Source organism: Tachypleus tridentatus, chromosome 9 (genome assembly GCF_004210375.1).
Source record: "Tachypleus tridentatus isolate NWPU-2018 chromosome 9, ASM421037v1, whole genome shotgun sequence".
Classification (NCBI taxonomy): Eukaryota; Metazoa; Arthropoda; class Merostomata; order Xiphosura; family Limulidae; genus Tachypleus; species Tachypleus tridentatus.
Genome location: NC_134833.1, coordinates 124,085,132 through 124,100,079, shown reverse-complemented (window position 1 = coordinate 124,100,079; position 14,948 = coordinate 124,085,132). Strand labels below are relative to the sequence as shown.

The following is a 14,948-nucleotide window of genomic DNA, read 5'->3' as shown; positions in this document are numbered from 1 at the left end:
TGAGTTAATTTTAATAACTAAAGAATAAACCTACTTTATGTTTTAAACAAATTTTATTTATCGATTGTGTAGTTATATGAAAATGTATGGTATGTTGAAGAAGTTATAACTTTATTTTTCACTTACGGATAAATAGGAGTTATACTGAAGAAGTTTTTGTGTTTTATTATATAGTTAGAAGTGGATTCAGAGTCCTAAGTGATCTGTTCAGTTGTAGACAGATGTAAATGTTGAAAAGAGTCCTAAGTGATCTGTTCAGTTATAGACAGATGTAAATGTTGAAAAGTATTTTTGAGCAAAGTTAATAAACTTCAACGTTATTAACTCAGATTCTTATATTTAAAAACGTAAAGCACCATCTATCATGTGTTTCAGTTAGTGTTCGACCAGTGTGGAACAGAAGTGTGTGTACACCTGTAATCAGATTCTTTAAAAAGAACTGTAACGTTTACAAGAACATTCTAGCTTTTCGGTTACAGAATACACTACTATGGAAATCTTCAACACTGGCTAAACATTAGGTTCTGGCTGTCTAACTATATGAACACGACTTCCATTCATCGTCAGTCCAGTTCTTGAGCTGAATCGGCTTTGCAAGTGGTCAGTTTCAGAAGAGTAAAACGGTGTACCTAAGGTATGTCATACTGCAGACATCGTTCGATACGACATATCTAAAACTATTAGTGAATAACACCTTATTAGTTTCGCATTAAATTCAGTTGCTCACAACAATGTAGAAAGTAAGCTAGTTGTTGTGTGTGGAGTTACACAATCAGCGACTTTAAGTTTCAAAACTAACCTTTTGTACACGTTGGTCGGTAACTGTGAGCATATATAGGCCTTCTCAGGATCGACAGAGGTTTATCCTGTCATCACTTACGGATGTGTGAACAGCCAGAGATTGTAGTATTCTAATTAGTCGAAATGCAATCTACTCTTTCTGTTGGTTTCTATAATTATTGTTCAGTTTCGTAAAGTTCGCACACTTTTGACAGTCATGGAAGGTTTACAACATATAAAAATTGGATAATTCTATTAAATATTTTCCAGGTGAGCATGTGCTGGTAGTTATTGAATAATCCAGGAATATCAGTGCAATCGTGATGAATGCTCTCTGGGTGTGTTATAAGAATGACAGTCAACACAATAATTAGAGTCAAAGCTGAATGAAGTCTTTGTGACAGCGGATGCTGCTGATTGCCTGCCTTTCATCGAGTTAGTAATTTAAAATTACAGACAGATATGCCTGAATTCTAAAAGTATCTGTCTTGATCAATTGTAAATAAAAAATATGGAGCTTTGTTGTATTGTCATTTAGTTTTTAATTGACCGTTAGAGTACACTTGGCTATTATCAAAAGTACCCACATCTCTCCTTTATATGCTAGTAAAATTATTTACATATTTTATAATAAACATATTACAGAAACACCGAATCAACAAAAATAAGGCTAAGGAATCTTCACTGTGAGATCTTACATCAACAACGCCTCATATACGAATTACACTCGTCAGTAGGACTAAGATCCAAAGTAAGTCATACAACATGTACATGATTTATTTTTCTGTCACTGTGGCCTTCTTTAATTATTTTATAAGCAATCTCAATAAGCTGTAGGGTAGCGTGATGAAATGTTTCATAAGAATGTAAAAGGAACCTATGCAAGAAAAACAGAAGCAAAACCCAGTAAACAATTTTAAACGTGATATTTATTCACACCGTGTATGACCGTGTTTTTTATTAAACTTCCTGCCTGTTAAAGTAGGTAGGAATCATGTACTGATATCACAAAGGCAGACATTAAACTTATATATAGTATTGCTAAGTCAGACCGTATTTGGTGCGGTATCCCATGATTAGAGATTTACTTTGGCTAGTGTCAACCAGGTACCAGTGTTGGATGTTCTCAAAAAGTGTTGTGGTCATTGTATCTGATGCTGGTGTTCAAGTATAATAGCCACGAAACCCTGGCATTATTACTACAGTGTCTTTGTTTGGCACTGTAAGGTGTCCCCTCGTAGAGTTTCATGGTGGATGGGGTCAGTAGGCACCAAAATATTCTTTCTTTATTATGGATCTTACAAATAAAAATTTAAATAAAATGGTAAAAGAAACAGTCCACAGGTAAAGGACTACGTCTTGAAGATTCTGAGCAGCAATATTCAAGCTCTGTAAAACCTGTACTTCATTTTGTTATATTACAAATATATATTATATTATATTATATGTTATATTATATTATATTTTGTATTATATTGTTTGTTCTCTTTCAGACAAACATTTAGGGCAAATGTCTCCTAGTTTATTCAGAAGGGACTAGAAGGACTTGCTGGCTCTCCTACGTCCTCCTAATCGATCCAGAGCAGGATCCGTGGAGGCCGATAGACTTTCCTCGAATAAAGAGAAAAAAACGTTATCGAAAACAAAAGAACTCTCCACCCAATTCGCCTACACATAAATAAAAATGACGACTTTGATGCAGTGGAATTATCGAGATATACGTTTTAATCTGGATGACATCAAAGCACTGATTGCTTTTTACCATCCTGCGTGTCTTTTCTTACAGAAAGCAGATCTGAAACCTACCGATACAGTCACCTTTTGGCAGTTTTCTTTATACAGAAATGACAGGTTGCGTGACGTGCGAGTGCATGAAGGAGTAACACTGTTGGTCGTTTAATATGTTGCCACTAGACACACTCTTGAAAGTCGTAGCCATATGTGTTTCCTTGGATTACCGTCACTGTTTGTTCTCTTGAAGAAATCTATGATCAGTCAGACCTTGATGCTCTCTTTGAACAGTTGCAGTCTCCCTGTTAAATCCTGAGGGGATTTTAATTGACCATAATCCTTTCTGGAGAGGTACCGATATTAATGGGAGGGGTCTTATATTTATTTTGCTCTTATACTAGTTTTTTATAAATATTTTCATGCGTCCACTCAGTCTTTTACTGCTATTGATCTCTCAGTTTGAGAGTAACTCAAGATGCATTGATAATTTTCCTGTCATTTTGAGAGAGACTGGTCGCGGTCGATATCCCCCGTCCTGCGTACCCCACTAGAAGCTGGATCAAGCCAGCTGAACCTCTTTCACTGCTCTCGCGGAACTTGATCCTGTCATCGTCAGTAAGCCAACGATAGACGACTGCGTGATAGCAGTGTCTGACTGCATTATACAGAAAGCTGCTCAATGTATTCCCAAATCCTTGTATATACGGCGAAGCATCTCGTAGAATATATCATCAGGTCGGACCTATGTACTGCCAGACCAAATAAGGGCTAATGTAAGTTCCACCAGTGTAATAGGACGATTATGGTCAAAGAGACGATTAACCCAAAAGGAAAGAAGAGATCACTCAGCCTAAGTCTTGATGACTAAGAAGGTGGAGGATGAAGCAGAAGTCCTAGATACCTGGCAAAAGCTCTCACCGGAAGTATCAGTGATGCTCTGGGCATCAGCTATTTCCTAGTCATCACAGAGCAATATCGAAAGGAAGACAGAATTATACTGCTCACTGACCTTTCAACTCTTGTCCCTTATGAGACCTCTTACCTATCGAACATGTGGACGGGTCCGCTGGAAACGATGTGGTTCGAAAAGGTGTGATACCTATGAAAGTTATTCCAAGCCCCATTTTTGAGCTTTTCGTGCTACATGACACTCAGAATTTCATTATGGACAAGAGTTGAAAGGTCAGGTCCGACATGATGATATATTCTACGAGATGCTTCGCCGTATATATCCTGCTTCTCTTCCTATTTTCTTGGTTGTTTTTCACCGGATATGGCAAGAGAATGTTTTTCCTGGTACATGGTGCCAGGCTATTGTCCTACCTAAGATCCCTTCAAACTCCCATCTAATTGCTTTGACGAACTGTGTCTGTAAGACCATAAAGAGAATGGTTGATGCTCATCGTGTTTGGTTCCTCTAATCAAAAATCTTGATCTCTCCCACTCAACGTGAGATCTGACGACATCGCTTCACCTACGTCGATCAAAGAAGCCTTTTTCAAATGAAAGCATCTTGTATCAATATTCTTATGGCTTATGATACAAAGTGGAGGTATAGCATTTTGCGAGACCTCTACCTACATGTATTATGTAACAATTTGCCCATTTTTATTGAAAGAAATTATGGTTAGGCGATTCCAAGTTCGTGTGGGTTCCATACTTTCACGTTTTTTTCTGAAAGAACTTGGAGTCCCTCAGAGCTGTGTTTTGAGTGTCACACTTTTCAGTATAAAGATTAATGCCACCACTGAACAGCTCCCTTTTATTGTTACAAACGGGTTCTATGTCGACGACTTTCCCATCTCATGCCAGTCGTCGAACATGGCGTTTATTGAGCGGCAACTACAGATTTTCCTCAGTCGTTTTCTAATGTGGAACACAGCAAACGGTTTTATCTTTTCTCTCTCTAAAACCATTTGCATGCACTTTTGCCGCCAACGGGGTACTCACCCCGATCCTGAACTCCGTGTTGGTGAAGTTGTGCTTCCTGTGGTCTCTATGACAAAGTTTTTGGGGCTCATCTTTGACCGTAAACTGACCTTTATACTGCACATCAAGCAGCTACAAGTCAAATGTACAAAAGCACTGAGCATCCTCTGTATCCTCTTTTCCTCCATTTGAGGAGCAGATAGATATACTATGCTAAAGATACATCGTGCTCTTATTCGATCGAATCTAGACTTTGGGTCTCTAGTCTATGACTCTGCCAGGACCTCGGCATTGAAGATGCTGTGCCTCATTCATTCTCAGGGACTTCAGCTCTGCACCAGTCCAGAGCTTATACACCTCCTCTACACCTCCGCCGTACATACAGTAACATGTTCGTATACAGGTTGAGACAGTTAACTTCTTAATTGGGATTACCAATATATTCATTAACTAAAAAGAAACTCTAAGGATTTATCACAATTTTTATCAGAAATTTTACTCCCAAAATTTACTCAATTACCAGAATTTGTTAAATACACCAGTTTTGATCTTTAGCGGATGATAAATATGTTGTTATGAATGTCGCTCGTTCATGTGGCGTGAACTAATCAGTCGCACAGTGAACTGGAAATCATAAAACTGAAAGCTTCATACTTATTAATGAACTGAATGGTCATGGAAGGAAAACCAATGGCGAAAGGTAAGACGAAAATTAATAATATTCCGTTAATAAAAGTTTAAATGATAGTTTTCTTTTAGCGATTACCGCTGACATTTTAAGTTTGACACAGTTTACGTATTCTCTAAAGCTGGGAACTACTTTTAAGTTAACAAGCAATTTAAAAATAATTTGTATGAGTGTTTATATTCGTATCTTTTTATCCTTTCATATCACATGATAATTGCTCATACAAGCTTTGCAGTAAGCTGAAAATCTCGAACCAGGATTGAGCCTGAAAGTTTTAAATGTTTACCAAAAGGTGATGGAAAATCAAACTTCTATACGTCATTACATCTGCCATTCTAGGTGAGTTCGAAATATTTTCGTGTGATATAGCTAAAACAACTTAACTTGTTTGATCAAGGCAAAATATAAGACCATCGTCTCAACATGTGTCTTAAACGTATTTGTCTTTTATCCTGCTTTATAGGTAAACAGTATTTTAAAGTACCATTTGCATTTGTAGTTTTATTTATTCTTTAACCGCAGACTTCATGAAGCTACTCGAAATTTAGAAAATCGCTCATGCGATAACAGACTTTCTCTCGCACACAAATTGATAACCCTAGCTTTCTTCTTTACAGGGAAGAGCATATACATGTCATTTGTCTGTTTTTATTTTGTAGGATTAAATACCTATCATGAGCCTAACGACGCTATAAACAAATATGGCCCTCAAACATAGGTTACCCTGCTGTGTAAATAAATATTTTGAGCAATAAAACATTGTTATCTATCCGGTTACTAACATATTTAACCAAAACTATATTGTTTTTCTAACTTTTTTGCGTTCACATAGTACCACTACTGCGTTTCAATAACTTATTTGTAATTTATCATTTATCTCGAATCTTCATAACTACAAGTTAATCTCATATGCTTGTTACAACTAATAGAGATACTTTAAACTTGAAATGTATTGATCTCATCCGTCATATTAAAATATTGCTAATATTATATAAAAACATTAGTGTCTGTAAGGTACACTTGTTTTGTAAATATGTTTTTAAAATAGAGCACTATATCTTAAAACTTAGTATTTTTGTAACATAATTTATACTATGATGAAAACTTTGTAAGGTTGTTTATTACATGTTTGTGTCTTAAGTTATGCCGCATTGAGTTGTCTGTAGCGTTTGAAGAGCATAAAAATCACACTTGTGGTTACATTCATTTCCCCAAGCGCAGATTGGACAGTTAGACATATCTTCAAATAATTTCTTTACAAACGTCATATCCTAGACTTGCTTAACAATAGAGGTTGTTCCATACACCGAACTTCAAAGAAATACGCTTAATTTGCTCAAAAAATCTATATTCGTCTTATATCTGTGATCGTCTTTTCACCAAGTGCAGTATTGGTAGAATTTAAATAATATCTTGCCTATCTAAACCACAAGACGGCGATACAGTAAAACTTGGTCTACTTTAAACAAAAACAATTGAATACTGATATCTTTCATTTTAGAACAGTTTAAGGTACGAGATGAAATATGAAACGTAGAGATGTTTTGTAGAAGTTTATTTTGAATTTCGTGTAAAGCATGATTCTCACTCTTTTGGTATGGACGACACACAGGTTGATGTCTTCGAAGAGGCCTAACAAGTTGGCCACACTGGCCACTTGAAGAACTGTGACGATGGAGTTTTGGAATCGCAGGTCAGTCTTGAAGTCCTGAGCTATTTTTCTTATCAACCTGTTAAAAGGTAGTTTGCGGAAGAGCTGCTCAATTGACTTCTGGTAAAAGCAGATAATATGGAAGAGGTTTCTTTTCACCACCTGCGGCTGGAGCACTTGTTGGAGCATATTTAATAGCTAGTTTTATCATGGGTAATTCACTCCCTGGGTTTTCTTGCATTTTGTTTTCTAGAGGATTACGTTTTCGATATGAAGGGTCTCTAAGGAAGCGACATAATCCATACCTGGTACCAAGACCTGTGAGTTTGATTGGTTGTTTTTAATTTTGTGATGACTCTGTGTTAGGAGACCCTGATTTTGAAGTGATAGATAAGAGGGAAAACAACTGGTTAACACCAATCACAGCCAACGTTTGGGCTATTCGTAACGAACTGAAAGTTAGATCATAACGCATTTATGACCGAAATGACAACCATGTTCTTATTTAGTTTGGGTCTTGTGTTTGAGAAGCGGTGCTACAAACCATGCTTCGTTGTTTCAGATATGTGTGCGTTATAACAGTAACAGTCAATCCCACTTTTTTCTTTAAGAAAACTCTTCACACGGTGATATGAACTGATTGCCTTTCTATTGGTTTCTAATTCAAAATTATCGTATCTTAAACCTGAATCACTAGGTATCTCCGACATGGCAACCTACCACATTACGAACATAATACAGTGGAGCGCCATTAAGCCGCGGACCAGTAAACCGCGAAATCACTTAAGCCGCTGTAGCAAGTCTTGTCCCAAAATTTTTGATGTATTAAATCTACTACCTGGCTTTTTAAAGTTTCTCACACTCTCCTTGTCTTTATAACTTCAAGGGGATATTTAAAAAGGATTTGCTTTAATTTAGGAAATAAATAAAATATATTACAATAGAAATCGACCGTTAATCTACCTTTCCCGCTCTCTATGTCAGCTTTATGGAGGCCGCCATTGTTACCGAATCACACCTCTCCATACGTTAAAGTTAATCCGCGGTAAATCCGTGAAAAAAGTGATCCATAATTAAAGCATTATTTTTAATTCGATAATCCGATATTTTTATGGAATTGTATAAATATTGGTCACAAACCCAATAGAAATCACTTCAGTTTCTGAATTAATAGTGAGCATATCATATTGACATGGCGGCCCGCATGTAACACGGGAAGACGAAATTTTACAGGGAAAAGCGAACCATCGCAATGCATTGGTCGTTTGTGTTAAAACGGCACTTGTCAATTGTATCTGAATAGTCTATACATTAATATTATAATGATCACGCAATGGCGCGGAGCTGTTGGCGACTTCGGCTTTTCAGTCACAAAGGTTTAAGCCGCGGTTAAGCAGGTTGACCCCCCCAAGTACCGCGGCTTAACGGCGCTCCACTGTATATCGCTCAATTGTACAGAGAAACTGATAAAACGTTTATTGTTTTAATAATAATTTCATTGTTACTGTATATGACAATGTTTAATTGACTTAAACAGTCGACTTCTCTAACCGCTACAAACATCACATGAACAACAACTTGACCGTACTGTCGTTACTACCAACAGACTGTAAAGTTAATTATTGCATTTTTACTGCCTTACATAGCCTGGGAATCAGTACATTGAACTTGTAATCAGTGGACTCAGGGTATGGATCCATTTAACCGTACATGATTACCCTTTTCGTCATGGAAGCTTTATAACTGACAACCAATCCAACAGTTCTTTTGTAAACGAGAAACCCCAAAATTTATCAGTTGATGATGTTGACTAGTTGCTTTCCAGTAATAGCAGTGACTGCTATATTAGGAACGTCTAGGACAGACAGATCTGGACTATCTTTGCGCGAATTTCCAGTCACACAGAATCTTAGGTTTTGGGGTGAATTGCATGATTCTAAAGTCATGTTTGCTCAAATAACAATAGGAATTCAATAATCAAAAGTATAATCACTCATCTTCATTGCTATGACAAAATTTACAGCAATTTAAAGTGTAGTCTGAAATTCTCAGGTACAACTTATCAGAGTAATTTTTTTAAATGAATGATCGACAGGTTTGATAAAGATAAAGGAACAAAAAGAAGTCTGGACACAGGGAATGTTAAAACGTTGGTGATGTCTAAATATCATGAATTTATGGAAGGTGATAGAACTAGCAACTTGTGTAGCTTTAATATTCTGTTTCTTGTAGTGAAATATTATTATGAAATGTATGTGAATAAAGAAGGGAACACAGAAATAAATTAAGTCAGCCTTCAAAAACATAGTTGTAACGTGTCATCTAAAGAAAATGCACAAGTGTGCAAACTCTCTTTGTTTACCTAAAGGTGTCATAAGAAGTTTGAAACGTTGTTTTTAATAAAAGTTTTAATACCCATACAAGCCGTAATGAAATACAGTGTTACATCAAGTAGGTTTCTTGTGATCACGAAGTACATTCTGTCGAAGACTCCAAAGAAGGAACCTTAAATTTATATAACAGTCTGATGGCAGTAGTAGTAGCTTGGTCAAGTTGTTGCTCTATGAAGCGATTAGAGAAGCTGGATATCTAACAACCAAACTCTCATTCAAAATGATGCTTCTTTCATCAAACAGATAATTAAAGTAAAACAATACATAAGGCGCTGAACGATTAAATTTAAATAGAAGAAATAAAAAATTATTGTCTCTTGCTGATACAGCGGTAAGTCTAAGGATTTGTAACGCTAAAATCAGTGGTTCGATTCCCCTCGGTGGACTCAGCAGGTAGCCTGATGTGGCTCTTGCTGTAAGAAAACACACTCATCTCAATAACTATTGTTTTACAAGCGTTATAATCTGACAGACATTTCCACTATTTGTTGGCTAATAGTTGCTATTGTATAAAGTGTACTACCGTGTTTCTCCGAAAATAAGACAGGGCTTATATTAATTTTCACTCCAAAATGTGACACTAGTGCTTATTTTCGGGGGATGTCTTATTTTGATATATTAAAAAAATGAAGTTACAAAGTAAAAATTATAAGACCTCTAAATAAATAGAAATTACGAAAAACATTCAAAAACTCATTAACAGGAATTTATTCAAAAACAATCATATCATCATCCTCTGGAATGTCTTGCAAATCATCTGTTTTTAAAATTCCTGCTGAGTTTTCACTTAACTCAATTTCTTGTAGAATTTTCGCACCTACTCTCTCATGTTGAGCAATAGAGGTTTCATGTAATGAGAATTTCTTATCCAAGTAGCCTGCTCGTAACGCGTTGGCAATACAGTTGTCTGTAATTTTGTTCCATGAGTTTGTCACCCAAGTTTTAAAACGTTATTCTGTACTTATCAATAAAAGTGTTAATACCCATACCAGCTGTTCTGAGATACATTTTTATTTTAAGTGGATTTCTCGTCATGAATAAATATCGTATTTATTGAATTAAAAGTTTAAATATGTTAAATAAAGATTATTGTTGGGCTTAAAGAATTATACACATTACTATTATTGTTTACTTACATTTGAAGATTTTTTTCTGTTTAACGAAATCGATAGAGTAAGTAAACTAATTTTAAATACGACTCTCTGTCTTGAGATCCAACTGAAGTGGTTCCGAAGGCTACGCTCCCCTCGGTTTCACAATGTACAATTACAAGATTGGCTTGGTGGACAGCACTTATTTCGATATGTCTTATTGCTTTGTGGTAAGTTACATGTTATCTTCAATTTCATTATAATTAAAGTATGTGGAAAACAGGGAGTAATCATTTGAAGATATTGATTTCTCTACTCACACTGCTGTTAGAAACATATGCTTTCACGTGAGGTACTATATTCATTTATGTGCCTGCTTGCGACACACTATGTTGATAGATCTAATTTTAAGCAAGGTATTAATTTGAGATCTCTCCCTTTATATGACGTATTATTTTGGTTCATGTGTCTTCATGTGAAGTACTACGTTCCATGGGTCGAAACATTATAACTGAATACACTTGTCTAAAGAATCCATTCAATTATTTGTTGGTTAAGCATGAAACACATTTATAATTATATCTGTAACCCATTATCCATAGCTTATTTAATAATAATATGTATTTTAATGGTCTTGAAACACGTGATTCTTATTTATTTACTTTTTGTAATGATCGTGCAGCGTTCTTTGTTGTTTCTACAACTGGAAAGAAAAAACTCGGGAATGTTTTGAAAAACCGTGTTTAACACAAACAGCCTCATGCTGAAAAGATAACCACTAATGAATTGGATATATTGGAGGCTATGCCACTGATCCCTGAATGTGGGAAGAAGGTCCCGACAAAGAACATTGAGAAGACAAAAACTAATATATTAAGAAAGCAAAGAGTGACCAAACGAACAACCCTGGAGACGATATATGAAAACGACCTGGAAGAAATGAATACTTTGGTTCGAAATTCAATTAAGTTCTTATTCATCTTACGTAATAATTAATATTTGGTACAAGTAAATTTACATTTTTACAGTTAAAAACATTCCATTTTAATATAATGAACACTACGTCAAACTACGTGTACAATATCAAACAGATGTTGCATGTTTAAAATCAGTGTCGTTAATACCTTGGGTTATCCCCAACTACTGAGAAAGATGCGTTCAAAGAATCTTTAATGTTCAGAGTTATTTGAATGCATGTGATTTTTCTTACAAAAGAGACCAACACGTGTTCGATACTATTGAGGTCTGATAAGTCTGATTACCTTTACTAATGTTCATAGCATTAATAACATCAGGAAAACATAAAGATCAGAATGTCCTTTCGTAATTTTTCATTCACATACATACTACTACTACTGATAATGAATTATTGAATATTTTAAAGCACCATTAGGTGCGTGATTTACTCCAAAGTTGCAGAAAAAATAAGACAGTTTGAAAACTATTTCTCTTTGTAACATAAAGTAAATAACCAGTCATTTGTAGTTCAGATCACATAACTTTTTATGCTTAAATTATATAAAAATAAATTGAGTGAAACACTTGACATTTTATTATAACTGTACTTTCATCTTGTCTAGTTATATAACAATAAATTGAGTAGAACACTTGACATTTAATTATAACCGTACTTTTATCTTGTCTAGTTATATAACAATAAATTGAGTAGAACACTTAACATTTAATTATAACCGTACTTTCATTTTGTCCAGGCAATAATATAAACAATCTAGTTATCCTTTGTGAACGTGTAAAATATAAATGGAAAACAGTATTTAAGCTATTGTCTGCTGTATATCATTCTTTATTTACTACATGAAACAATGGTTGAGATAGTTTTCCTAGTTTCAAGAAAACATTTATGAGATAACTAAAACCAATTTCATAATTTATAGTTTTCATAGAAACATTTATTTGTTTTTATACATGTTATAGTAAAATTATTTTGAGTGTTGCGCCACTAAACATAACTATATTCTACATCTTCAGAGAGAAACACCAGCGTCAAAACAAGGAAAAGCTATTAAAGAATATATCCAGCGACCTCTGTTTCCTAGAAATGTGAACAATTACGATGAACTTATTATCGTTAAACCAAATAGTAAACAAGGACATCGAAAAAAAAAGGTTGTTATTCTTATTGAAAATTCTGACAGCCAAGATACGTTTATCATTGGAAAAGTTCGGAAACAAACCTGATTTTTCTTCAAAACTGAGAAATAGAATTAATAAACGAATTTATAAAACAGCCATTGTTAATATGTTCACTCTAGAGTTAAGAGAAATCAAGATGGATTTTACCTCCACACTATACAGTTACACGAATGGGATTGATACTTACAAAATTGCACAAAATATTTAAATTCAGTATCATTGATATTATTGGGTTATCAGAAACTTACATGGTAATTTAACTATTTACGTTTATGTTCAAGTAAATTAAATATAAACTTTGAAAACTTAACGTTTTAACATATTATCGGATCATTCATAACTATTATTGAAATTTAAGAGACTGTGGCTTTAGTTCAACAATTCACAAGCGTTTTTTATGTTTTTATTATTTCCTTTTTGCATTATTTATTTATAACCATATATAATGTTAAAACTTCAATAAAATATTAAACCAAAAGTAATGAAATGTTGTTTACATATTTTTCCCCATTTAAATGTAACCGCTATGATACAATAAATGTTTTTTCGGTAATAATTATGTGTTTATATTATAGCTATAAGTGTATTAACTGTCACAATATACATCCAACAATTCACAGTTGTTACACTAAGATTTACATGCGACATTTTTTACTGAAACGCTGGATCAACATGAGCTTCTTCAATTCCTATGTTTAATGTTTTTCACATCGTGTATTACTACACTTGAGTCAAATATTGGTTCTTCAATTATTACATTGTTATCAGCTTGTGACATTTATAGTTTTCTTGTGCTTTGTCTACATGTTGGATTACGTATTAATTATATAACATTATCAGTAAAATTGTTGTGATATGCCTACAGTTTATTTTTATCGTTTTCAAGTGGTACTCAGTGATTAACGTGTAACACTGTTAAGATATAATTTACATGCACCATTTTCGGTTATTAAAGTATTATTGACATGTGTCATCTTTCAGAGTGACGTGTAGCTATTAAAGGTTGTGTCACACTGATTGTTACAGTTTATGCCTGAGTTCAATAAACTAAAAGTTGAAATACATTTATTACTTTGTATCCATCAGATGTGCTAGAACTCTGAATAAAGATAGCTAAACTGACTATCAGCCATGGTAAAATAGTTCACGTGTTTCACGTGCACGTAAAGCGTGTTCTCTGCATAAAGAACAAGACTCTTTCCATCATCTGCTAACATGGAGACATGTTTTGTTTTCTAGAAAAGGACGCCAGTCTTATATTGGGAGTTCGTATCTTCAGAATCAAGGTTTCCGTTAGATTATTGTAGATTTGGCGCATCTAGAAAGTCGATCAAAGTGCAAACAGGCAACTATGCTTTAAATCAGTTCTTGTAGAACTGCATACAACTTGATGCAGCATTTTACGACTGGGCAACATTCTTGGAGTGTAAGTTAATAATCAACTGGACCTTTCTTATCATCAGTTTTACTATCATCATATTCAATACACATGCTCTGCCTGCAACTTAGTTGTTGTTCTAGTTGCTGGAGTCGAAGATATTCTCTTTTTCGTGGTTGTTTGTTTTTAATTAATTTGTCCTGACCGAAAATGTAGGACAAAAACTTAATACAATTCATCATACGATAAAACGAATATTTTATTAGTTTAAGAAATAAATGTTAAAACTAAACCGTCCTTTCACTTTTAAATCCGATGCAGAATATCCACAATCAGGACAACTTCAGATTTTTACTCTCTCATGAACTACATTTTTTCAGGAAAACAATTTTTAACTATTAGCAGTACTGATGCATAGTGCAGAATAATTCTAATATTTTAACTACCAAAGATTGCCATCGTGCTATTAAACATAGGAGGATAGATTCAGAAAATCAGATGCTTCATTATAAAGTTGTTATTTCTAATAATTTTTATATTTGATTAAATATTAAGTTCACTATTTTTAAGAAAATTGTTAGGAATATTGGACAAATCTAATAACTGTAAAAAGGGGAGCTACTATTTTATTGCTGAACTGTCTGATCAGAAAATGTCAGTTGGTAAATAATTTTTTGTTTGAATTTCGCGCTAAGCTTTACGAGGGTTATTTCCGCTAGCCGTCCTTAATATAGCAGTTAAACCCACCGATGATTGTAGGGTTACTATTTTAAGAATAAATAGTGGGATTTACCACGACTTTATAACACCCCTACCGACGAAAGGGCGAGTATGTGTGACGTTGATTCGACCATGCGACCCTCAGAATATGGGACGAGCGTCCTAACTACATAGCCAATTAATGAATTATGAAAATTTTGAAAAATATCGCCCAAAAATATATTATTGTATTTACAACAAAAAGTCATGTAATCCACATTCTTAGTAAAGTTTGTCATTTACACTTAAATAATTAGGTTGCTCCCTTACTTCCAGTCAAAACATAATCATATTCAAATAATGACGTATTCCACTTACCTTGACAAGATTCTCTTCCTGTTACGCTTCAAAATTGAAGGCCTGGCATGGCCAAACGCGTTAAGGCGTGCGACTC

General features: G+C 34.5%; 1 long non-coding RNA gene across 1 annotated transcript; it reads left to right on the top strand.

Moving 5' to 3' along the window:
* The first annotated feature begins 2,273 nt into the window (after positions 1-2,273).
* Positions 2,274-12,769, top strand: LOC143226266 (uncharacterized). The gene is made up of 4 exons (XR_013014478.1): positions 2,274-5,467; positions 6,741-6,821; positions 10,385-10,493; positions 10,946-12,769. It is a non-coding gene; the product is annotated as an uncharacterized LOC143226266 (long non-coding RNA).
* The last annotated feature ends 2,179 nt before the right edge of the window (positions 12,770-14,948 follow it).